Source organism: Schistocerca serialis, chromosome 5 (assembly GCF_023864345.2).
Source record: "Schistocerca serialis cubense isolate TAMUIC-IGC-003099 chromosome 5, iqSchSeri2.2, whole genome shotgun sequence".
Classification (NCBI taxonomy): Eukaryota; Metazoa; Arthropoda; class Insecta; order Orthoptera; family Acrididae; genus Schistocerca; species Schistocerca serialis.
Window position 1 is genome coordinate 346,626,349 of NC_064642.1, and position 26,327 is coordinate 346,652,675.

At 45.7% G+C, this 26,327-nt stretch overlaps 1 protein-coding gene and 1 non-coding gene across 5 annotated transcripts in view; one reads left to right on the top strand and one right to left on the bottom strand.

The window, feature by feature from the left end:
* LOC126480950 (WD repeat-containing protein 47) overlaps positions 1–26,327 on the top strand; it is a 702,106-nt gene that overhangs the window by 543,695 nt on the left and 132,084 nt on the right. The gene's annotated exons all lie outside the window — the stretch shown is intronic.
* Positions 15,275–15,349, bottom strand: Trnat-ugu (transfer RNA threonine (anticodon UGU)). The gene has a single exon. It is a non-coding gene; the product is annotated as a tRNA-Thr (tRNA).

Sequence of the window (26,327 nt, forward strand, 5' to 3'; positions counted from 1 at the left end):
CAAAGCAAAGCAGTTCATCATCATCACTGTTGGAAAATGTGAATCCACTTATTACTGATTTGCCGAACGAACTTACACCAAATGAAAACAGTGCTTCTCATAAAAAACTAAGAGATTTGGAAGAGAAATATAATTTACTTGATAGAGGGAATGAAGTTTTTGAACTCATTGATACGAATATATTGTGTGAAGCTCTTGAAAACAGTTTGTGCTGCAAAAAATGTCATGGAAACGTTTCTCTGAAAGTAGAATCCCATGTTGGCCTGGCTGCCCAGTTTAATTTAATATGCAGTGTTTGTAAATACAGCTGTAAGTTTCCAAGTTCGGTTTCAGTAACTGTAAATAATGGATACAAGAAAACTGAACTTTATAGTGTAAATATTAGGTTAGTTTATGGATTGCGAGCAATTGGTAAGGGCAAAGCAGCTGGTGATATGCTATGTGGTGTTCTAAATCTTCCAAGTGCACCTTCAAAGTTTGAAGCTTACAATTATGTACTAGGATCTGCAGTTGAAGATGTAGCACAGAAGTCAATGCAGGTTGCTGTGGAAGAAGCAGTGGAAGAAAATGACGGCAGTCGTGACCTCACAGTGGCGTTTGATGGCACGTGGCAGAAAAGGGGCCACACCTCCAACAATGGTGTTGTAACAGCAACTAGTGTTGATACTGGCAAGGTTATTGATGTTGCAATAATGTCTAAATACTGTAGGTGCACAGGCAGGCTGAAAAATGAACACAGTGATGACTGTATTGCTAATTATTATGGTAGTAGTGGTGGCATGGAGGTTGCTGGGGTGAAGAAAATTTTTCATCGCTCTTCACAGTGGTATAATGTTCGCTATGTCAAATATCTGGGAGATGGTGACTCTAAAACATTCAAAGAAGTTTTGGAAAGCAAACCATATGGGAACAGTGTAAATATAAGCAAACTTGAATGTATAGGACATGTGCAGAAGAGAATGGGTGCCAGGCTGAGAAGGTTAAAATCAGTTATGAAAGGGAAAAAACTAGATGATGGGAAAACCTTGGATGGCAGAGGAAGATTGACTGATTGCATAATAGACCACATTCAGAACTGCTATGGCCTTGCAATCAGGCAAAATACAGGCAATCTTGAAGAAATGAGGAGAGCTATATGGGCTTTATATTTCCACACCGCATCCACGGATGAGCATCCACAACATGGTTTGTGCCCCAAAGGTGAAAACAGCTGGTGTAAATACAATAGGGGACTAACAACAGGAGAGAAATACATTCACCACCACAGTCTACCATCAGCCATCATGGCAGAAATAAAGCCCATTTTCAGAGATGTGGCTGACAGAAGTCTTCTGATGAAATGTCTTCACGGAAAAACGCAGAACCCCAACGAGTGCTTGAATAGTGTGATATGGCATCGTCTCCCAAAAACAGTGTTTGTCGGAATTAATACACTACATTTTGGTGTGTATGATGCTGTGGCAACCTTCAATCTTGGAAATATAACTAAATGCCAGGTCCTTCAAAAGTTGGGTATGTGTGTTGGTTCCCGTACGGTACGTGCTATGTTCTTTTTAGATCAGCACAGACTAAGGCATGCTGATAATATAATCAAGACATTAGTGAAAAAAGCAAGACATGTGCAGAGGGGTGCCAAAAGAAGACTTGAAGATGATTATGAAGACTGTGAAGGGGGTATTAGCTACGGATCAGGAATGTTTTAATCTTCTTTCTCCGTTTCCCGTAAGTTTACTTTTTACTTCATCTAGGAACATTATCTCAGGTACTGGTCAACCGAGAAGTCTGAAATTTTTATGACGTAGTGACATAGGTCCCTATTACATACTGAAACAACGATTTTTTAATTACTTGATTTACAAAAGACTTAGGGGTGATAGTCTAGTAAAAAGCGATGGAAAAAATTTACTTAAAAATAAATGTACAATATCTCTGTAAGAAAATACTTTGACAATAAACTGTTGTTTCAGTATTGTTGTAACATATGAATGCACATACAGTAAAATTTTTACCTCTCTGTCTCCAGTAGTTTGTGAGAAAATGTTCCCTATAGTAGGCATATATTAACATTGCGGGGATAGGTGATTCCGTATCCCCTTAAGTGATCTAAGAAAATTTCATGTAATGCATTTCAGTAATTACGACATAAAGTTGTAACTTACGGAACGTATCAAACGTGTGAAAAGTTATCTCAAAATGTAGTAACTATCACCCTCTACTTTCGTAGCCTATGGAATGTACATTACGAGGTGAGACTTCAGCAAACGAAAAATCAAACCATCTATAAACCTGTCGCTGGACCTCTGGTGTACAGAATGGGTTAAAGTGGTTTACAAAATTTCAATATCCACAGATGTGGGTAGAAGACTTGGAGGTACAGATAGCATTCCTCTTATCCATGCAGACCTGTATCAGTATCCGAAAGGGGAAATGGTGAAGTAGTTCAAGACGAAAACCTGAATTGTACTCTTTAAAAGTAGGTGATCAAACCGCGTCGGACATAGTAAAAATAAGAAGTCATTTTTTATTTTATATCCATATTATAGTAAAAATAATACGGTGACAGTCTGTTTTCTGTCCGTATTATATACTCTGATGTGGCTTGGTTGCTCTGTCGGGGAAAGTGCCAAAGTAAAAATCCAAAGCAGCAGAGTTCGTAACAGAGCTGTCTTCAGGACCTTTTATTACGTTTGTCGCTTCTGTGACTCGTGACAGTGGTTTTTAATACAAAAAATAACACGTCGGTTCGGTGTCTACGTAAAACCAGAGGTCCTTTAAAAGCTGGAAAGCTAGGGCACTTCAAAGGTCGGACGAAAGTAGTGACACATATAGGAGTATTTCTAGTTGAGCACTGTGGTGTTAAAACGACCTAAGCGTCGAGTTGTGTCCTATTTTTATTAAATACGCTAACTTCAGTCTTACAATCACGGTGTGGCCGCAGACTAAGACCGCCGGCCACGTACCCATTCTAATCAAAAGTATCCGGACACACATTAGGGGTAATTAATATAGGGTGTGTCCACCCTTCGCCTTTATGGGACCTTCAATTATTCTGGAGACATTTTCAGTGAGCTGTCTGAATGTCTTTGGAGGAATGTCAGTCTCCTTCAAGAACCAAAATGAGAGAAGCTAGTGATGTCGGGTGGTAGGGTCTGTAGTGATGTTGACGTTCTAACTCATCATAAAGGCATTCCACAGGGTTCAGTCGGTACTCATGGCAGGCCCGGCCACTTCAAGAATGTTATTGTCCACAAACCATTTCCTCACAGAATCTGTTTTTGACAGGGTGCATTTTCAGGCTGATTCAATCAATCATCGTCTTTGAACTGCTGCTCTACTGTACGCGGTACACAACGCTGTAAAATGTGTTGATATCCTTCGGCATTTAGCGTTTTCTTAAGCACAGTAGCGACCACACTTCAACCGCTAGAAGCACCCCAACACCGTAACACTACTTCCTCCACCCTGTACTCTCGATACTAGACATGATTGAAGATAACGTTCTCCAGGAATTCGCCAAACCCTAATTCTCCCATCGGATTGCCAACGTACAGGGCTATTACAAATGATTGAAGCGATTTCATAAATTCACTGTAGCTCCATTCATTGACATATGGTCACGACACACTGCAGATACGTAGAAAAACTCAAAAAGTTTTGTTCGGCTGAAGCCGCACTTCAGGTTTCTGCCGCCAGAGTGCTCGAGAGCGCAGTGAGACAAAATGGTGACAGGAGCCGAGAAAGCGTATGTCGTGCTTGAAATGCACTCACATCAGTCAGTCATGACAGTGCAACGACACTTCAGGATGAAGTTCAACAAAGATTGACCAATTGCTAACTCCATTCGGCGATGGTATGCGCAGTTTAAAGCTTCTGGATGCCTCTATAAGGGGAAATCAACGGTTCGGCCTGCAGTGAGCGAAGAAACGGTTGAACGCGTGCGGGCAAGTTTCAATCGTAGCCCGCGGAAGTCGACGAATAAAGCAAGCAGGGAGCTAAACGTACCATAGGATGGTGCTCCACCGCACTCTCCATCATGATGTTCGGCATTTCTTAAACAGAAGATTGGAAAACCGATGGATCGGTCGTGGTGGAGATCATGATCAGCAATTCATGTCATGGCCTCCACGCTCTCCCGACTTAACCCCATGCGATTTCTTTCTGTGCGGTTATGTGAAAGATTCAGTGTGTAAACCCCTCTACCAAGAAACGTGCCAGAACTGCGAGCTCGCATCAACGATGCTTTCGAACTCATTGATGGGGACATGCTGCGCCGAGTGTGGGAGGAACTTGATTATCGGCTTGATGTCTGCCGAATCACTAAAGGGGCACATATCGAACATTTGTGAATGCCTAAAAAAACTTTTTTAGTTTTTGTATGTGTGTGCAAAGCATTGTGAAAATATCTCAAATAATAAAGTTATTGTAGAGCTGTGAAATCGCTTCAATCATTTGTAATAACCCTGTATATAGCGTTATTCGTCACTCCAAAATATTCGTCTTCAGTCAGCCACTGTCCAGTGGCGTCACTGCTTATGCTACTTCAAGCTTCGCTTATCATCGACTGCAGAAAAGTGTGGTTTATGAGGAGCTGTTCGAAGATTGTCCCCCATTCTTTTTTACTCCCTACGCACAGTCATTGTTCTGGTAGCACTTTAGAACTCAAGAGTCATTCCTTCTGCTGATTTCATTCTGTGTTTTACAACCATCGTCCGCAATGCTCGACCGTACCATTCCGTCACCACAAGGCGTATGCCTAATCTTGGTTTAGGTGTTGTTGTTGCTTCGTGTTTTCACCACACAGTTACCAACTGTTACATCAGAGGAATTCAAGAGTCAAAACGTACAGAACGGAACGCAACTTAAAGAACGTTAAAAACACATGTTTCGACAGAGCACAGAGAAACTGTGTGATTCAGGAACTGTTGCCTCGATTTCGTGCAGATTATGTGACAAACTGTTACGTTTTCATCATTTTCTTTAGAGTGATCATATTCACATTCATACGTACACGTAAATCGGGCTAGGAGGCGTATCTCACTCACTCACCAGACGTACAAATTAGGTGCGTCGACAAGAGATACCTATCATAGACAGACTTCTGTCACTAACCCCCTGTGTGACACACCAGACGTGTTTTACGGTGGAGGAGTCGGTTGACTTGTCGCTTTGTCATCAAACGTTTGCAGTTCTCATTCGAAAGACACGTCCTTTCGGCTGCTAGTAGTGTGGCTGTGCAGAATCAACTTTCATTATAGGCCCCTTCCTTACACTTTGCTGTTGGAAACGGATGTTACAGCACGACACGACGCGACACAAATTTGAATACAGCGAACAGCGGGGGAAAAAAAAAATAGGAACGAGGGAGCTTTGATCGCGAGGTCGTGGCTATCCCATGCTGCTCTGCGTTGCACTTGTTAACCTTGGACCGTTCACCGTTTCTCTTTTGCGTTCTTTTTTCACAGTTCAGAACACTTTCTTCTTGTTTTCATACTTGATCTGTGTTCAGTTTTTGGCGGCCTACCATCTGGGCCGTCTTACCACTAAATCTGAGGGGCATGCGATGGGGAGTTTCCCTTGTGACATCCAATAACTAGTCCACGATGGAAGTTACTGATCTCTCATTGTGCTGTTACCTGCTTCTGTACTGAAAACTTTCTATAGTTCTGGGTCCACCGTTCGTGACTTCTAATAGTCTCCGCATTACATAGAGATGAAATGAAATGATCGTGTGGCATTGTTGGGTAGGAGGCATCATTCGGGGAATTCGGCCGCCGAGTTGCAAGTCTTATTTCAGTCGACGCCACACTGAGCAACTTACGTGCCGGTGAAGACAACACAACACCCCCCCAGTCCTCGGCGGAGAAAATCCCCAACCCGGCCGGAAATCGCACCCGGGCTCGCTGCATGGTAGGCCAACACGTTACCACTCTGCTAAGCAGGCGGACATTACACAGAGATGTCCGGATACTTTGGACGAGATAGTGTAACTTTTCTGTAATGATCCCTGAATCGGTAGTATGCAGATATGTTCGGCACATTCATACTGCACGTACGCTCTCCAATTTGTGATGAAACGAAAACTGAGCCAGAATGCCTTATGGTAACGTCCAAGATTCAGTTCTCTCGTGGTTTCCCATAAATCACTTGGAGCAAATGCCCGGATGGTCCCTTTGAAGAGTACACAGACGACTTCCTTCCTGAGTCCGAGTTAGTGTTCTGTCTCGAAGGACCTCCTCTTCGAGGTCACTTAACTTAATCCTTTAACCTTCATAAACTAAAATCAGTAGCGCCTTTCTAAATTATAGTAATTCGATCTCCTATAGACAGCCTACATATAAACTGTAAGAATACGCGCAGCCTTGTCCTGTTGTCGCCAGATGGGCTGCTTCTTGGTCTGTGTTCAGCCGACAGGAGCGGCACCCCAAGTTTTCAGGGCCGCGGCTGCCGGCCGGAACAGTTCTCCGCGGCCGCGCCGCGATCCGCCACGGAGATCGTGCCGTGTCGCGCAACGCTCTGTTGCCCGCAGCCACCAGCCGGCAAGCCAGCCAGCTTTCATTACGTTTATCCGCAGCTTCAGACTCCGGCAATGGTATTTGTTTGGAAGGCTGTTACTTTAAAGTAACTTGTGGTCTTGGATGAGATAATGACTAACGTGGCAGAAAAAAACTGGAGAAGACAAGATGAAAGTAGTGGTGTTCGCGGACGACTTGATCTGTGAAAAGAGGGAGGAGGAGGAGATTCAGGAACAGCTGGGTGTTTGGGAAGAAACTGAGGGTATGGAATGGACTGTAACGTAAACAAATGTGAGATCTTGTTCACAGCTATGGGGGGGGGGGGGGGGGGGGAGAGAGAGAGAGAGAGAGAGAGAGAGAGAGAGAGAGAGAGAGAGAGAGAGAGAGAGATCAGTGAACGTGGGAGACAGAAAGCAGCATTGCCGCGAAGTGTTAGGACATGGTTTAGAGCAAAGACTTCCCACAAAAAGAAGCAAAGAAGTAATATACAGAAATGGAAGTAGATTACAGGCATGCGAAATGAATTTCATTATAAATATGATAGGAGCAGCAAGAAGAGATAGGATGAGGAATGAGAGGGTAAGAGAAACAGTGAAAGAGGAACCCTTGACGAGCAGAATAAAAACGTAAAGGCTAAGACGGTATGGACGCTTAAAGAGAATGGAAAACAAGAGGATTCCCGAGAAGGTACGTCAAATGGAGATGTGAAGGAAACGACCAAGAGGAACACCATGGGATAGAGGGCTGAAAGATTTGAAAGAATGTGTTGGAAAAAGAAAGGGGGCGAGGACTGGACCGATGATGATGATGATGATGATGATGATGATGATGATGATGATGATGACCACCACCTTACTAGCAGGAAAGGACCCGCTTGGTCTCCCTTCCATTTGTATTCTAATTTGGAAAAAAGTGCAATTTATCATCTCATTTTTATAACACCTAACTCATCCAAAGTATATTCTTATAAACTATATTTCATATTTTGCTTTCGGGCACAAACGCCAATAAGTTTTCTGACCGTCCAGAATGCGAGCGTTACGTATGGTCAATGCAGGATGCACGGTATTTTTAAATTCACTCCACGACATTGGAATGTTTGGTTTTGTGGTTTAGTGATAGTCGAACTGACTTCTGATCTTACCGGAAATTGGATCCTTTTAAAGCTGAATGGTAAGTTACTTGAAATGAGTGGAGTTCGTGGTTTCACTACTGATATGCCTATTCTGTACCGCTTATTCCGCTTCCATGATGATCTTTAAAATCTGTATTGCGGATCTTTAAAATCTGTATTGCGGGAGCATACGGAAAAAGCGAATTTTGAATTACGCTGGAAAGCTTACGCTTTTGACACGGTTTATCATTGTGTCAGTGGATTTAAATATTCTTTCTTCTGCTAGTATCGTATTCTGAATTCGTTGATTTGTTTGTTGAACTAAGTCATTTCTTCTTGCTAAAATTATTCGCTCATAGTCAGTCAGTCTATGTCGATGTAGTTTCTCCCTATAAGAGGACACAGTTTTACGATGAATTGTTCCTCTGCCCTTACTGTGTTGGACAAATCTTTGGTTGAAACAATTTTTGTCGGTGTGCTGCGGCTCAGTGCGATATATACAGTTTGCAAGTAAGCAGCGAGTGTCGTATGGAGTGAGCAGTTAGTACACGTGAAGCCCAGGTAATTGGAATGTACAATTCGTTAGATTATGTCTTTAGATTTACGGTGTTCCAAGAATACAACAGCTTTCGAAGTACTTTGCCATGCACTGTACAATGACTTGCGAAGTGTGTATTAGGATGGGTTGCGATGTTCTGTAGGAATTAAACAACGACAATACTACACTTGGACTAGCTGCCGCGCTTCTGTCGTGCGGAAATATCAACCATAATACCAACGTAGGGCAAAGCTCAAAGTTTGTCCTCCTGTAGGTCTAGTACGAGATCGACCGAAACATTCTCAAACTGGTAAGAAAACCTAATGGCACTGAATTACGTATGTTAAGTAATCAGTCTGGTTCGCTCCGTGCTGCAAAGAATCACCGAAGTCAAAGATGAGGCTCCTAGAACGAGCAATTACATCGGTACTCCCGTACCAACAAAAAAATTGATATTGGGTATCTCGGACAAGCGCTGACAGCGAGAAAGACTTCTACTCGTAAACGAACTGCGAAATGAACGTCCTGGATGACGGATAACACAATTGTTGGCCAGTTTTCCTCATCCGCGATGGTTGGTCTTCGGCATGTGCACTGCACAAGTAGTAAACACACTGAATTTACTTATGTTTATCACACAATTACTACTTGTGCGGTGCACGTGCCGAAGGCCACCAATCGCAGATGATGAAAAATAGACTAAAATTGTGTTATCCATCATCCAGCAGGTTTATTTCACAGTTCGTTTTCGAGTAGATGTCTTTTTCGCTGTCAAGGCTTTACTTCATGTAAACCGACGCACTTTCAAAACTTAGACAGCCTCTCCACTTTGAAAGCTTCCTATGACCAGCCCGGTATCGAGAATGGAACTGACAGCAGCTGTGTTCATGAATACAGGCAAGACACTGGTATACGCGCGCGACACGAGTTTTAGGGCTGAAAGCCATTGCTGAGTGCACTATCGACTTCCATGTCTTGCACCCAGGAAGTTAGTGGCGTTAGGTTTCCACCGTGGGCGGCACCTGCGACCACGCACCAATTACTGGGTACCGGCTCTGCCCACCTGAGCCACGCGCCTGGGCGGGAGCGATTTAAACGCCATCAGCAGCGTGTGGGCTGCCTGCGGCTGCGCGGCCGCCTGGCATTTCGCAACGCTTCGGGCTGGTCGGGACCGGGAAGTGAAACACCTGACCTGCTCCAGGTTTTTCATTACGTCCCACTATCTCACTTGCAAAGTAATTATGTAGCAAATACCAAGAGCCAATCTTAGCGTACTCAAGGAACGTGATGTCGATTCATAGATTTCCGTATATATATCTCCCTCCCTCTCTCCCTCTCCCCCCCTCCCATTCCCCCCTCTCCCATTCCCCCCATTCCCCCCTCTCCCCCCTGCACACATGCGGAGTGTGTCTTACCTAAGAGTCGTCTGGGTCATTCTCTCCGGTGTTTTAACTGAGATTTAAAATTTGTTTTTTTGCAGTGCATTGATAGTCAGCCAAGCAAATACGCTCATTGGAAAACATCGTTTATTTTCTATTTACAAATAAAGTGTTTAAAATTCGTTTTGTGTGTCCATTCTATCGAGCTGTCTTGCATTAGTCTTGCGATATTCGGTGGTCTGGTGGCTAGCGCTGCTGCCTCTGGATCACAGGGTCCCGGGTTTGAGATATTTACCGCCCGGGGATCGGGTGTTTGTGTTGTTCTCATCATTTCATCACCAATCAGGAAAGTGGTGAGACTGGGAAATGGAATGATTTGGAATTGGTGCGGGTGCTGATAACCTCGCCGTTGAGCACCTCACAAACCATAATAATAATCATCATCATTGGCTAATAAAGGGAAGTAATTGATGCTGTGGCTAGGTCCGCCCCCGGTAGCTGAGTGGTCAGCGCGACAGACTGTCAATCCTAAGGGCCCGGGCTCGATTCCCGGCTGGGTCGGAGATTTTCTCCCCTCAGGGACTGGGTGTTGTGTTGTCGTAATCAATATTATTTCATTCCCATCGACGCGCAAGTCGCCGAAGTGGCGTCAAATCGAAGGACTTGCACCAGGCTAGCGGTCTAGCCGACGGGAGGCCCTCGTCACACGCCATTTCATTTCATTGATACTGTGGCTTACTCTCGATCAGTATATAATGCCATTTCCTGGCTGTGCGTGTATGCTTTACCTTTCGGTGTTCGGATACTGGGGGAAGCAAGCTTTCTTCAGGCTTGCAGCTGATGGGCCTATATTTCCCAAATCATTCTGATTGGCTGACTTACAGGGAGAGCTTTTCCCCATGGCGGCCGGTGTTTCCACCATCCATTGCAGAAAAAGTTTTTAACAGAAGCGCTGTAAGCAGGAGCTGGAAATAGCCAGTGAGAATGCTTTCATGCTGCTCCTGATTGGTTGGAAGTTCCATATGAAAAAAAACAAAAAACAAAAAAAACTTGGGCGGTCTGGAGCTCGCGAAATTTATGAGTCGGCCGTCAGACCTCGTGGGGTTGAAGCGGCAAGTGTGGGCCCTCTGAGGCGGAATTTGTGTTTTAAAGTACTTATCATTCGGGAAATCTGCATTTAGCAATCATTCGTAATCAACGAGGTTATTTTTCCCGTACGGAAAGCCAACAAAGCTTTACAGAATGCCTTCCCATGCGCTGGCGTCGAATTCTGCGTAGGCACTTACCGGTGTTTCTATGCGGGTGTTCTAGATTGATGAATGTGGACTGTGAATGTCCGGCAAAACAAGGCCTCAGATCATAACGTGGAAAGATTTGCTAGCTGAAGGTGGTGCTGGATAAAAGTGACGGACTTGGCTAGTGTAATAGATACCAATAAATTTCACTTGTTTTCGTGTAACTTTGAGCATGATGTTTCTGAGTGAACTTTCCACAATTGACTTTGAATTGTGCTCCTCTCCTGTTGTTGTCGTGACAGTCGGTGGGTGTTGCCAGGAAGCAGTTGAAGACGGTGCATTGAAGTGTGTCAGTAAACACATTCCATTCCAGTGGTGTGCCGGCCGGTGTGGCCGTGCGGTTCTAAGCGCGTCAGTTTGGAACGCGTGACCGCTACGGTCGCAGGTTCGAATCCTGCCTCGGGCATGGATGTGTGTAATGTCCTTACGTTAGTTAGGTTTAAGTAGTTCTAAGTTCTAGGGGACTGATGACCTCAGTAGTTGAGTCCCATAGTGCTCAGAGCCATTTGAACCAGTGGTGTGATCTGGGAATCTTTCTTGAAAGTAGTAGTATAGCAACAGGGCTTTTAACTATTGGCTTTGGAGTTGTTCCTAGTTTAACCTTATCTTGCAAGTCAACGTGAGGCTGGCGACTCTTACTTTAGAAGCGTATCAGTGGAGAGAATTAATCCGGATCCACTAATAAAAGTTTCCGGTTCAATTTGTGGAGCCGGTCGTCGCGTAATTTAGCATTCATTTGCCATTTCTTCCCATTTCTGTCTTGCCCTGCTTCGTGTGCCAGTCCGCGCCGCACGATCCGTTGCTGCAATGCAACAGCACCATCAAGTTGGGACAGGAGTATTAGTTAGCCTCGTTTATCTTTATTTAACTCTGCTAATACATATTGTTAAGCCGAATATATCGCTATACTAATGTGGGATTTCACTTCAAATACAAGGCTATTTGTAGCGCGAAACAAATCGACGTTTCACGCAGACATCGGATGTCACATGAAACACCCGATTAGTAGTATTTCTTTGGACTGATCCCTAGACATTTCCAAACACGGCGGCGTCTTCCGTGCTGGGGAGAGGAGGAGGTCGTGATTTCCGATGCTTAAGTTACATTTATTCAACTCCTCAAGCCACCGGTCAATTTGTCGCAGAGGGTACGTAGTGTAGCAATGTCTCTGTTGGAAGTTGTTTCAGAGATTCTAAAGTGTGGAAAGGTGCCATGAGAGCAAGGGAAAGATGATAGCGGAAACTTCGAAATTGGTTCCCTTACGAAACTAGATTTACCAGTGATGGTGGAAGTAATACGAAGTCGCAACACCAGCCTGGTTGGCCTCGCCCCCTGCGCGGGCAGGGTCCTGAACTTGACTCCTGGCTGGTGGGCGTGGCGGGCGGCTTGATGAATGTCCGACGTGGGTCGCTGCCGCAACGCCGGGTACGTTGCCGCGCGGCACCACGCAGAGTAGGCCTTCATCTGCAATTCCGATTGCTGCGTGTGGAGAGCTGCCAAATAACCAGCCTCTCGGCTGTTATCGATCACGGCGTTGGGAGTGCGTGTGACGCGAGGCCGACTAATCGTGCGGCATAAACGTCACTGTTCATTAAGACCCATCCTCCCTCGCTCCTATTGATTCTTTGGCGAGTGCTGCGACCCTTGGCTGTAAAAGTAAGATGAACTTTCACCATCATCGTCATTTCCAAGGCCAACTGCTTGTTTCGTCTTCAAAGGTTATCTATGAGCCTATCTCATTTTGGGCATATCAGGGTTTCTTCCTTCTCTTGGCCCGTATCCCAACAGTTGTTTCGTCAGTATTTCTTCTGGCATTCTCCTAACAAGTTTTTTTGAAGACTTAGACAAAATTTCTAGTTCGTGTGATGAATGACAGCTAGCTCAAACTCCAGAAAAATGTAAGTTGATGCAGGTGAGTAGAAAAAACAAATCCATAATGCTCGGATACAACATTAGTAGTGTCCTGCTTGACACAGTTACGTCGTTTAAATATGTTGCCTTAACGTTGCAAAGCGATATGAAATGGAACGAGGATGTGAGAACTGTAGTGGGGAAGGCGGACGATCGATTTCGATTCTAGGAAAGTGTGGTTCATCTGTAAAGGAAACAGCATATAGACGCTGGTAAGACCTAGTCTTGAATACTACTAGTGTGTTTGGGAACCGTACCAGGTCAGATTAAAGGAAGACATCGAATCATTTCAGGGGCAAACTGCTAGGTTTATTACTGTTGGGTTCGAGCAACGCGCAAGTGTTACGGAGATGCTTCGGAAACCCAAATGGGAATGCCTGGAGGGAAGACGACAGTAAGAGGAACGCTGTTGAGAAAAATTTAGAGAACCGACATTTGATATTGATTATAGAACGATCCTGCCGCCGCCAACGTATATTTCGCGTAAGGACCACGAACAAGATATTATTACTCTTTCGGAGGTATATAGGCAGTCGTTTCCTGTCCCCCTTCGCTCTATTTGCGAGGGGAGCAGGAGGGGGAGTGAGAAGTAGTGGTACAGGGTACTTACCGCCACGCACCGTACGAAGACCTGGCATGCTAAAACCTCACGTTTTGTTTGGGTTTAAAGAGGGTCCGTAAGTTTTACGTTCTAAAACATTTAATATATCTCTAAATTTTGAAATCATAGGCTCCTAATTTGTGTGCGTGTGTGTTTTGTAATAAAATGGAAGGTCATCTTGCAGGGTCGACGATTGAAGACCATCACGCCACGGCTAGATTTTTTTTCCGCATTTGAGGAAATGTCAAATATCTGGCGGCAGGCTCACGTACAAGTTTCTATCCAATTAACGTGCTAATCATTTTTTGGCCCAAAATACATTTTAGAATGGAGTGCGCTCAATCACGGAACGCGGAGAAAATATGAAATTTATCCCAGTGCTTTTCCGTTAATGTCCTTATTACCATTTAGTGTACAACTGTCTTTGGCGGACCCGTGCCTGGCTGATGTCACGTGTTTAACTGCAACATGATGATTGTAAGCTACTTGCGGTTTAAGTTTGTATTCCATGTTATACCATGTAATTACTGTATGAGAGATGGCGGTGACACATGTACTGCGCTCATTGCCTCCTGTTGTGCAATTGACTTCATCTATAACCTGCACATATAATCTGGATGAGGTTTTGCGAGGGTGCTTGGTCATATACAGATCGAAAAGGCAACGTTTTTGAGCTACGACCGTAAAACGACAGCCACTATCGAAGAATGCGTGGAAGTTTGCCCAGTAAGCAGACAGAATCTGTTGCGTCAAAAAATGCTTTTTTGTCGGATTGTAGGATGCTGTTGTGTTCTGATGTGCTACATCTGTTGTCGTGTACATATCTGAAAGATGCTGAATTTATGCCTAGGCGTAACAAGTAAGATTAAACGATTATGTAAAGCTAACTTAAGCAGTATACACTTTTTAGCAAACGTGCAAGACAGTTGAGGATATATGCGCACGCGGTCGTGCATTTCCGACCCGTGACTAAATGGAACAATTTGCTGGATTAGTCATCCTCTCTTCTGACATGAATATAAAATATCTCCTCCCTTTATTTAAGGCCGGCCGCGGTGGTCTCGCGGTTCTAGGCGCTCAGTCCGGAACCGCGCGACTGCTACGGTCGCAGGTTCGAATCCTGCCTCGGGCATGGATGTGTGTGATGTCCTTAGGTTAGTTAAGTTTAAGTAGTTCTAAGTTCTAGGGGACTGATGACCACAGATGTTAAGTCCCATAGTGCTCAGAGCCATTTGAACCTTTATTTAAGCACGCTGTACAATATTTAGAAATAGACACCGGTAGTTGCCCCGTAGTGTCGGCGAAATTTGTGCGATACAGATTTCACTCTTCGCTGAGATCCAAACCGAGAACATCAGCGCGTGCTCCATGGAGCCACCATTTGAGTGGCTTCGATAGAATATCTTCACCTATACACTTCGCTAAGCCACAATATGTTTGGCTGAGGGTACTTGTGTAAGTAACTACCTCCGTAATGTGGATGTGACTTAAAGACTAATTTCTTGCTTTTTCATCGCGACGTAGAAACTTACTTGGCAGATTTTATAGACATGATAATTCATTGTCTCCTCTTTTTGTATATTGACAATGTGATAATGGCCACTGGCTAGTCGAAACCGGTTTCGGAATTGTGAAATGCTAATGTAATTTACTTTTAATTTTTACTACACAATCCCTTAATTTCCGTACGCAAGATCGTCTGTGCCTCCTAACCCGTCAGGCCACTCAGTACCCACGGCCGCCATGTAATCCGTAGGCAATGGCGTCATTCAAATGCGGTGTGGAGGGGAATATGGTCAGCACACACGTCTCCCGGCCGTTATCAGCGTCCCAGACCTCTAAGTAGCTGAAATTAGAATTATATTAATACCGTCAGCTGCGCACGGGCGTTGATATAGATCAACGGGGACAGGTGGAAAATGTGTGCCCCGACCGGGACTCGAACCCGGGATCTCCTGCTTACATGGCAGACGCTCTATTCAACTGAGCCACCGAGGGCACAGGTGATAGTGCGACTGCAAGGACTATCTCGCGCACGCCTCCCGCGAAACTGACATTCTCAGCTTGTATTCCCACACATTACATTCGTAGTGTCCGACCCCAACACACTCATTACTCGTGGAAGACATTCTTCCAACTCCCGTAAGAATTCGGGGAATATGTGTGCATCCGCGCAGAAGAAAAAGGTCATGGCCGGTATCGCGAGAACTATATACTTATGTGGATATCTAAGTAGCTGCTTTTCATTCAGGTACCTCCTCCGTTGGCATCATGAGGGCGGGTGCTCCCCGTTACACGAAGGAAAAATCCTTGGCAGTACTGGGAGTCGAACCCACATTCTCCCCATAACAGTCGGACGCGTTGAGCACTTAGCTACGGACGCGAACACTTTTTGTGAACAAGGCTGCCAGAGGTTCACATCGTCTTCCTAATTTGTGGTGTCCTACTACAATTCTTGAAGCATTCCTGTGACACTCTTATATTGACTGAATCGCTCGTGACGAACCATACAACTCACATCTTACCCAGGGTCTACATCCACATCTACGTGGATACTCTGCAAATCACTGTTAAGTACCTGGCATAGGGTTCATCGAATCACCTTCACAATAATTCTGTTTTCTAATCTCGAACAGCGTGCCGGAAAAAAAACGAACACACATATCTTTCCGTGCGATGTATTTCTCTTATTTTATTATGAGGATGTTACTCCCTAGGTACGTCGGCGTCAACTAAATATTTTCGCTTTCACAGGAGAAAGTTAGTGTTTCGAATTTTGTGAGAAGATTCCGCCGCAACGAAAAACACATTTGTTTTAATGATGTCTACCCCCCAGCCCTGTATCATGTCAATGACACTCTCTCCCCTATTTCGCGATAACACAAAACGTTCTGCTCTTCTTTCAACTCTCTCCACGTTCTCCGTTAATCATATCTGCTAAGGACGCCAGATCGCACAGCAGTACTCCAAAAGAGGACGGACAAGCGTAGTATTGGCAGTTTTTAGTAGATCTATTACATTTTCGAAGTTTTCTGTCAATAAAACGCAGTCTTCAGTTTGCCTTCCGCACAAATTTTTCTGTATGTTCTTCCCGATTTGCCGGCCCAAGTGGCCGTGCGGTTCTAGGCGCTACAGTCTGGAACCGCGTGACCGCTACGGTCGCAGGTTCGAATCCTGCCTCGGGCTTGGATGTGTGTGATGTCCTTAGGTTAGTTAGGTTTAAGTAGTTCTAAATTCTAGGGGACTGATGACCACTGCAGTTAAGTCCCATAGTGCTCAGAGCCATTTGAACCATTTTTCTTCCCGATTTAAGTTGTTGGCAATTGCAATTCGGAGGTATTTAGTTGAATTTACGGCCTTTGGATTTATCTGATTTATCGTGTTCTGGAAGTTTAACAGATTCCTTTTAGCACTCGTGTGGATGACCTCACACTTTTCATAATTTAGGGTTAATGGCCAATTTTCGCACCATACAGGTATCTTCTCTGAATCCTTTCGCAATTTGTTTTGATCGTCTGATGAAATTACTAGACGATTAACTACAGCATCATCTGCAAACCGCAGAGAGCCTATAACTCTACCTTGGAGAATGCCAGAAATCACTTCTGTTTTACTCATTGACTTTCCGTTAGTTTCTGCGAATTGTGACCCCTCTGACAAGAAATCACGAAACCAGTCACAAGACTGAGACGATATTCCATAAGCACGCAATTTCACTACGAGCAACTTGATTGGTCCTACAGTTAGGAACTCACCCAATTTATCGCTGCTCACTGTATGTCGTTGCTAACTGGAATAAAGTTTCATTGCAGTATACAAATGTGCAGATGTGTAACGGCAATTGCTTTTGAATTACACAGTTTGTTTCTGTTCCATTTCAAAAACGATCTGCGCGACTGCACTCTGCAACAAAAAATTTCTTCAAACTGGAGCGAGCTGTTATAAGCGTCAGTCGTAAATCGAACTCCCCATTAAAGATGCAAGCAAAGAGGACGAAAAGTGAGATTATCGAGAAAATCCACCTGACGACGACATAATGGCGCGCAGTATTAGTGAGTTTAATAGTTCTGTCCGGAAAGTTTGCATTTTATAGACTTAGTGAAGTTAAAGTATGCAGAGCTCGACGCCAGGTGCGAATGCCGTAAATGACGATGTGGCGAGCTGGTAGGGGAAGCGGCCCGGGACTCGGTCTTCCGGTAGAGGAATTGCGTAAGGAGCGGTCGTAGAAAGCGGCGTCGGTTCCAGCCGGCTGGCGTCCGCCGGGGGCGTGAAGGTCCGGCCGGGTCCCAGCGGGGGCAGGCGGAGGCGCACAGCTCAGGCGATTGTCGACCAGTGGCCGGCATGGCTCTGCGCGGGCTGCTCGACAAGAAGCGGCTGCCCGCGGCCCTGCCCACGCCTTACCTCTGCCTGCCCCTGCAGCTCGCGCCCTGCTGCCACGTGCTGCCGCCCTGCTGCCTCTGTCCCAGCACCGTCTGCCACCTCCCGCCGCCGCCGCCGTCGCCTCCTTCGCCACCGGTGACGGATCGCGAGGACTCTCCGGTATGTCAGCTTACGCTTGTTCGTGAGTGGGCTTGTTACTAGCAAACTATTCGATCGGCTAGGTCGCAGCTCGCGGCCAAGTGGTTAGCGCACTGCCTCTAGATCTCGGGCTCCCGGGTTCGATTCTCGGCAGAGTCAGCGGTTGTCTCCGCTCGCCGAGTGGGTGTTTATGTTGTCCTAATCATTTCATCTCATCGCCCCAAGTCGCTGAAGCGGCGTCCATCAAGCGGCAGAATAACCCCTGACGAGGTCTCTCGACCAATGACATACGATCATTTCACTCTACATCTGCACCCACATTCTGCTAACTACTGTGTCATGGCAAGGTGTATCAGTCATTAAGACATTTTCCCGCTCCATTCGTGCATGGAGCGCCGTAACAAGATGTTCATAAATGCATTTGTGCGCGCTATAGTTACTCAGGTGTCCGAAGTCATGGGATAGCGATATGCACGTATACACTATGTGATCGAAAGCATCCGGACATCTGGCTGAAAATGGCTTGCAAGTTCGTGGCGCACTACATCGGTAATGCTGGAATTCAGTATGGTGTTGGCCTACCATTAGCCTTGATGACAGCTTCCATTCTCGCAGGCATACGTTCCGTCAGATGCTGGAATGTTTCTTGGGGAATGGCAGCCCATTCTTCACGGAGTGCTGCACTGAGGAGAGGTATCGATCTCGGTCGGTGAGGCCTGGCACGGAGTCTACATTCCAAAACATCCCAAAGGTGTTCTCTAGCATTCAGGTCAGGACTCTGTGCAGGCCAGTCCATTACAGGGATGTTATTGTCGTGTAAGCACTCCGCCACAGGCCGTGCATTAGGAACAGCAGCTCGATCGTGTTGGAAGATGCATCGCCATCCCCGAATTGCTCTTCAACAGTTTGAAGCAATAAGTTGCTTAAAACGTCAATGTAGGCCAGTGCCACGCAAAAAACAAGGGGTGCAAGCCCCTTCCATGAAAAATAAAACCACACCATAACACCACCGCCTCCGAATTTTACTGTTGGCACTACACACGCAGCAGATGGCGTTCACCGGGCATTCGTCATACCCACACCCTGCCTTCGGATCGTCACATTGTGTACCGTGATTCGTCACTCCACACAACGTTTTTCCACTGTTCAATCGTCCAGTGTTTATGCTCCTTACCCCAAGCAGGGTGTCGTTTGCCATTTATCGGCGCGATGTGTGGCTTATGAGCAGCCGCTCGACCATGAAATCCAAATTTTCTCACCTCCCGCCTAACTGTCATCGTACTTTCAGTGGATTCTGATGCAGTTTGGAATTCCGGCGTGATGGTCTGGGTAGATGACTGCCTATTACACATTACGACCCTCTTCAACTGTCGGCGGTCTCTGTCAGTCAACAGACGAGGTCGACCTATACACTTTTGTGCTGTACGTCTCCCTTCACGTTTCCACTTCACTATGACATTGGAAACAGTGGACCTAGGGATGTTTAGGCGTGTGGAAATCTCGCGTACAGATGTATGACACAAGTGACACCCGATCACCAGGCCACGTTCGAAGTCCGTGAGTCCCAGTTTGCTCTCTCGCGATGTCTAATGACTACTGAGGTCGCTGATACGGAGTACCGTGGCAGAAGGTGGCAGAACAATGCACCTAATACGAAAAACATATGTTTTTGGAGGTGTCCGGATACTTTTGAACACACAATGTACATATGGCGGTAGTATCGCGTACACATGGTATAAAAGTACAAGGACAGTGCATTGGCGAAGCTGTCATTTGTACTCAGTTGATTCGTGTGAAAAAGTTTCCGAAGTGATTATGACCGCACGACGGGAATTAACAGAATTTGAACGCGGAATGATACTAGGAGCTAGATGCTTGGGACATTCTATTTCGGAAATCGTTAGGGAATTAAATGTTCCGCGATCATTAGTATCAAGAACGTGATCAGATATCAAATTTTAGGCATTGCCTCCCACCACAGACGACGCAGTGGCAGACGGCCTTCACTTAACGACCGAGAGCAGCGGCATTTGTGTTGATCTCTCAGTGCTAACACACAAGTAACACTGCGTGAAATAACCGCAGAAATCATCGTGGGACGACACGGCCAACGTATCCGTTAGGAAAGTGGGGCGGAATGTGCCGTTAATCGGCTATGGTAGCAGGCGACCGATGCGAGTGCATGTTCTGTCAGCACGACATCGCCTGCAGCGCCTCTGTTGGGCTCTTGACCATATCAGTGAGACTCTCGACTATGGGGAATACCGTGGGTCGTGATCACATACCCTAGACGACTGCAAAACACTGGCCTGCTCAGGCACCTCCTGATTTTAGCTGGTAATCTGGTGGTAGGGTTCGAATGTGGCGCAGGCTCCACGAATCCATGGACCCAAGTTGTCAATAAAGCACTGTGCACGCTGATGGTGACTCCTTAATGGTGTGGGCTGTGTCTACGCGGAATGGACTGGATTTTCTGGCCCAACTGAACCCGTCATTGATTGGAAATGGCTACTTAGAGACAATTTGCAGCTACTCATGAACTTCATGATCCCAAACACTCCGTTCGCGATTGATCTGCAGGACATTCTGGACACTCTAGCGAATGATTTGCCCATCCAGATCACCCGACATGAATCCCACCGGTTGTGTCCATGCCACGTCAAGCTGCTGCACTACTCCGGGCACGATATTAGGAGATATATCATGAGTTTTTCCACCTCATTGTTGTCTGATTTGGTCTTCACGATCTCTATGGGAGCGACACATAAGGTGGTTGTATTATATTCGTAGATTCATTACTTAAAGTTGATTCTGAAGTAGGATTTCACGGGATGGCTTGCGTCTGTCTTAAAGCGTCCGCCAATTCAGCATGTTCGTGGCACTCTCCCACGGGTCCAACAAACCTGTGACCATTCGTGCCGCCCTTCTGTGTATCCGTTCGATATCCCGCGTTACTCTTATTTGGTATGCGTCCAACACACTTCAGCAGTTCTGAGATGCGTCGCGCAAGTGTTCTGTGCGCAGTATACTTTCTAGACTGATTAAATTTCCCCAATACGTTTCAGTGAACCGAAGTCTTCCACCTGCCCTATCTACGATTAAGCCCCAGTGATAGTTGCATTTCATATCCCCACAGTGTTACACCGAGGTATTAGTATAAAATGACCGATTCCAACTGGGACCGACTGATGCTACACTCGTAAGTTACTTCACTTTTTCGTTTTGTCAACTGCACAGTTTTACTTTTCAGAACATTTAAGACAAATCGGCGATCTATGCGACGCTTCAAAATTTTATCTAGATCTAATTGGATATGTGTGCAGCTTTTTTCAGACAGTACGTAATTATGGGTAACTGCATCAGCTGCCAAAAAGCACAGGTTAATTTTTAACTGTCTGCAAGGTCATTTATATACAACATAAAGAACAAGGGTCCGACCATACTTCCCTGGGGCACTTCTACATCTGTACCTGACTGTCCATCCACGATAACTTTCTGCATCATCTCTCTTCCCCCCCCCCCCCCCCCTCCCCTCCCCCTCCCAAAAATCTTCCATATTTTCAGAAATTTTGTTTTTACACCATACGATCATACTTTCGATAACAAGCTTAGAAGTGGTGCAGAGTCAAATGCTTTTTCGGAAATTGAGAAAACAGCATCTCCCAAACTGCTTGAATCATGGCTTTTTGTATGTCATTCGATCGACTTTATACACTCCTGGAAATGGAAAAAAGAACACATTGACACCGGTGTGTCAGACCCACCATACTTGCTCCGGACACTGCGAGAGGGCTGTACAAGCAATGATCACACGCACGGCACAGCGGACACACCAGGAACCGCGGTGTTGGCCGTCGAATGGCGCTAGCTGCGCAGCATTTGTGCACCGCCGCCGTCAGTGTCAGCCAGTTTGCCGTGGCATACGGAGCTCCATCGCAGTCTTTAACACTGGTAGCATGCCGCGACAGCGTGGACGTGAACTGTACGGGCAGTTGACGGACTCTGAGCGAGGGCGTATAGTGGGCATGCGGGAGGCCGGGTGGACTTACCGCCGAATTGCTCAACACGTGGGGCGTGAGGTCTCCACAGTACATCGATGATGTCGCCAGTGGTCGGCGGAAGGTGCACGTGCCCGTCGACCTGGGACCGGACCGCAGCGACGCACGGATGCACGCCAAGACCGTAGGATCCTACGCAGTGCCGTAGGGGACCGCACCGCCACTTCCCAGCAAATTAGGGACACTGTTGCTCCTGGGGTATCGGCGAGGACCATTCGCAACCGTCTCCATGAAGCTGGGCTACGGTCCCGCACACCGTTAGGCCGTCTTCCGCTCACGCCCCAACATCGTGCAGCCCGCCTCCAGTGGTGTCGCGACAGGCGTGAATGGAGGGACGAATGGAGACGTGTCGTCTTCAGCGATGAGAGTCGCTTCTGCCTTGGTGCCAATGATGGTCGTATGCGTGTTTGGCGCCGTGCAGGTGAGCGCCACAATCAGGACTGCATACGACCGAGGCACACAGGGCCAACACCCGGCATCATGGTGTGGGGAGCGATCTCCTACACTGGCCGTACACCACTGGTGATCGTCGAGGGAACACTGAATAGTGCACGGTACATCCAAACCGTCATCGAACCCATCGTTCTACCATTCCTAGACCGGCAAGGGAACTTGCTGTTCCAACAGGACAATGCACGTCCGCATGTATCCCGTGCCACCCAACGTGCTCTAGAAGGTGTAAGTCAACTACCCTGGCCAGCAAGATCTCCGGATCTGTCCCCCATTGAGCATGTTTGGGACTGGATGAAGCGTCGTCTCACGCGGTCTGCACGTCCAGCACGAACGCTGGTCCAACTGAGGCGCCAGATGGAAATGGCATGGCAAGCCGTTCCACAGGACTACATCCAGCATCTCTACGATCGTCTCCATGGGAGAATAGCAGCCTGCATTGCTGCGAAAGGTGGATATACACTGTACTAGTGCCGACATTGTGCATGCTCTGTTGCCTGTGTCTATGTGCCTGTGGTTCTGTCAGTGTGATCATGTGATGTATCTGACCCCAGGAATGTGTCAATAAAGTTTCCCCTTCCTGGGACAATGAATTCACGGTGTTCTTATTTCAATTTCCAGGAGTGTATTTGGAGTTGGGTTTTAGTGTGCTGTGAGTGCACGTAAGTGACCAATGCAATTTGTGGGTGTATTTCCTTGGCAGTGAGACCACAGCGGGAATTCCCACCCGATTAGTGTGAGACGTGCGTCGTTGGAGTGACATTTAGAGCTGGAGATCTTGTAATTTACAATTGCTCGCCATGCCGTGGAGTCGTCGTCTTCGCTGGTTACGGACACAACGGCCAGCTTCCAGCAATCAGTGGATTTTGAATTTGTCCATCCTAGAGCTGATGGTTTGGTATTTTACCTAAATCTCCTTAGCGGGGCTATGATCTGAACACAATAGGCAGACTGAAAGCTAGTGACTTTCCCACGACAGCAGGCCTTTCCTACACCTGTTGGAAATAAACGTCAGAATTTTTTTTTTAATAGATTAACACATTTCAAAGGAGTTCTTTTAGGGAGGGGAGGAAGGAAATGTCAGGCGAAAATGCTGGTGTTCCGTTCCTGATGCTGGTTGTGTGAAAGGCCTGCATGTTCGAGGAGGATGGACTCCCGTGTACTTGCCACGTTAAAATTAAGAAACGTTTTCTCTTGCATCACTGGCACAGTAATGCATTTTTTTTTTCAGTGGCAGTATGAGCACGTTATTGACATTTCGTTATGAGAGTTTCAGTTGTTGGCAATTATTCTTTAGATAATAATATTTTTATGGTTGAAAAAATTGAAACAATTTTTTCACCAGCATTCGTTGTCACTGATGTTGTATTTTTCGACACATCTTGAAGAAGCTGAGACAAAATGTAAATTGCGATGCTGTAAAAACACCGAAATCTGTAAGAGTTCACATGAAAAACTTTTTTATATGAGAAAACAGTACATTTGCGGGAAACTGATTTTTCCTTTATATTTGAAGTCTTGGCCAATAGGAAGTATTTTCTGAGTCACTAGACAGCTCTTCGTCTGTGCTTATTTTAGTAGCTTCCGTCAATTGTCTAGCTTGCCTCTCCAAATCTGTGTGTCCTCTCGGCGACCCTCGCCCTCGCATTATCTGTGAACAACATAGCACTAATCATGTACTTCTCAGAGCAGTAATTTCTTTGTTGTTTGTCGTAATAGGATCGTATACTCCAAAATGTAGACCCTAATATATAGTCTTTCTACAGATCTTGAACCTTTACACGGTTTTTGTCCAAGTGAATCAGACACTTGGTGCAAGTCCAGTAGGTACATAGAACTAGAAAATTTTTGTACACGTAACCACAGTATACAACAAGCTGTCGCGGAAATTGTGAAGCCCTTCTTCAGAGAGAGGCCTGACAATAAGTTACAGACTACATCTCTTCATGGTCTTACATACAAACAGAAACAAGCTGATCTGCACCAGAGATGTGGTCTTTAGCTTCTTTTTATTGATGACTCTTCATAAATAATCTGAGTGCAGCTAATAACGTTGCCTGCAGTATCACAAAAAAGTGTCATTATTATGTTACCTGCTCACCGTTCTGGAGGGCCTTTCTTTTTAGTAGCTCTAATACCGAATCACCCGATGCTTGCACTAAACAGGCAATAAAATTCACAAAGCAAAGACAAATACAGGGTGTATCAAAAAGAATAACCCGATTTGACACGTCTATATTTCTGACACGAGTGAACACTCTGACACGAGTGAACATATACAATGAATTTTATTTATTTATTTATTTATTTATTTATTTTTTGATGAACGGGAAACTCAGAAAGATGTTTTTCATACCTTCTCATACGTGTTCAATTTGTCCTCCTTGAGATGCACGGCATATGTCAATGAGGTATTCAGATTGTTCCCACACGGCAGTGAGCATGTCTTGAGTTACAGCTTCCACAGCTCCTGTTATGCGATGTCTCAGTTCATTCATTGTTTTTGATAACGGAGGCGCATAAGAAGAGTCTTTAATAAGCCGCCACAAGAAATGATCACATACAGTCAGATCCGGTGACATTGGAGGCCAGTAATGTAAGACTGAATCATTATGTCCATTGCGACTGATCCATCGTTCAGTAATCCTTTGGTTTAAAACCAGATGCCAGTGTGGCGGTGCCCCATCCTGTTGGTAAAGGAAGTCGTTCGAAGTCGTAAAAGGAAGTTCTCAACCATGTCGAGATATGTGCTTCCTGTAACAGTGTTCGCGGCAGAGGAAAATGGACCATACACCTTTTGCCGTGAAACTGCACAGAACACATTAAATCTGGCAGAGTCCCTCTCATGTTGTACAACTTCACGTGGTTGTTCCGTACCGCATATTCTCGCATTATGACGGCTCACCTTTCCATTTAAACAGAATGTTGCCTCGTCACTAAACACTAAGCGTAGATGAAAACTGTCGTCCTCCATCTTGCCAAGTTGTTACCTTCACGAAGATCTTGCGGTAGCTGAATTGTGTATGATTTGATGTGTAAACGTCGACGCAACACACCCCAGGCGGACATCTGGGACATGTTGAGCTGTCGAACTGCACGGCGAACGGATTTCTGCGGACTCCTTGTGAAACTATGGCGGGTGCGTTCGACGTCTGTGTCAGACACTCGGGGACGGCCCGGCGATTTGCCTTTACGCAAACAGCCTTTTTTTAGGAATTGTTCATGCTATTGTGTAATGCTCTGTTTTAGCGGGATCAACACCATACCTAGTACGAAAGTCACGCTGAACGTTATTACTGACCCACACTGCACAAAACGTAGAACACAAAACGCTTTCTGTTGTCCCAACACCATTTATGCTAGAACTGAAGTGGCCGCATACTGCTGCTACCTAGCGGGAACCATGTAAAACTCTAGAGTTTGCTCTTTCCAGCAGTAAGTTGTTTACGCATATCTCAGATAACATAATCGTTAAGATTTTTTGAGTCGGATGGTTCTTTTTGATACTCCTTCCTTGTAACGTTATTCTTGAGATTCGCCATCGGACACTGAAACACTTGCCCTTGGTACTTACTATGTTAGCCAGCTGTGGGAACATGTTTCAGAGATATATCTGTGGAATTACTGGAAAGTTCGAATGATACACTTTTCAGAGAACCTGTTGTGACAAAACTGGGCCACATATTCTTAGAGAATAAATTAAGCTAAATCCAAAATACATACTAATTTTAAAAGGAAAGTTTGTACTAATTTAGTATTACACAACCAGAGACAAATTTTTTGGTCATTTTCTGGATCTAGGTAGGCCTACTCTTAAGAATTTTGGGAATTGTTGGGAGCTCGCGAAATCGAAAAGTCGGTCGCCAGCCCTTCTGGGTGTAAAATTTAGACAACATTGTCCATGGAGTACAGTGACCTGGTGCTATATTTAGGTTAAAATCAACAGTCTAG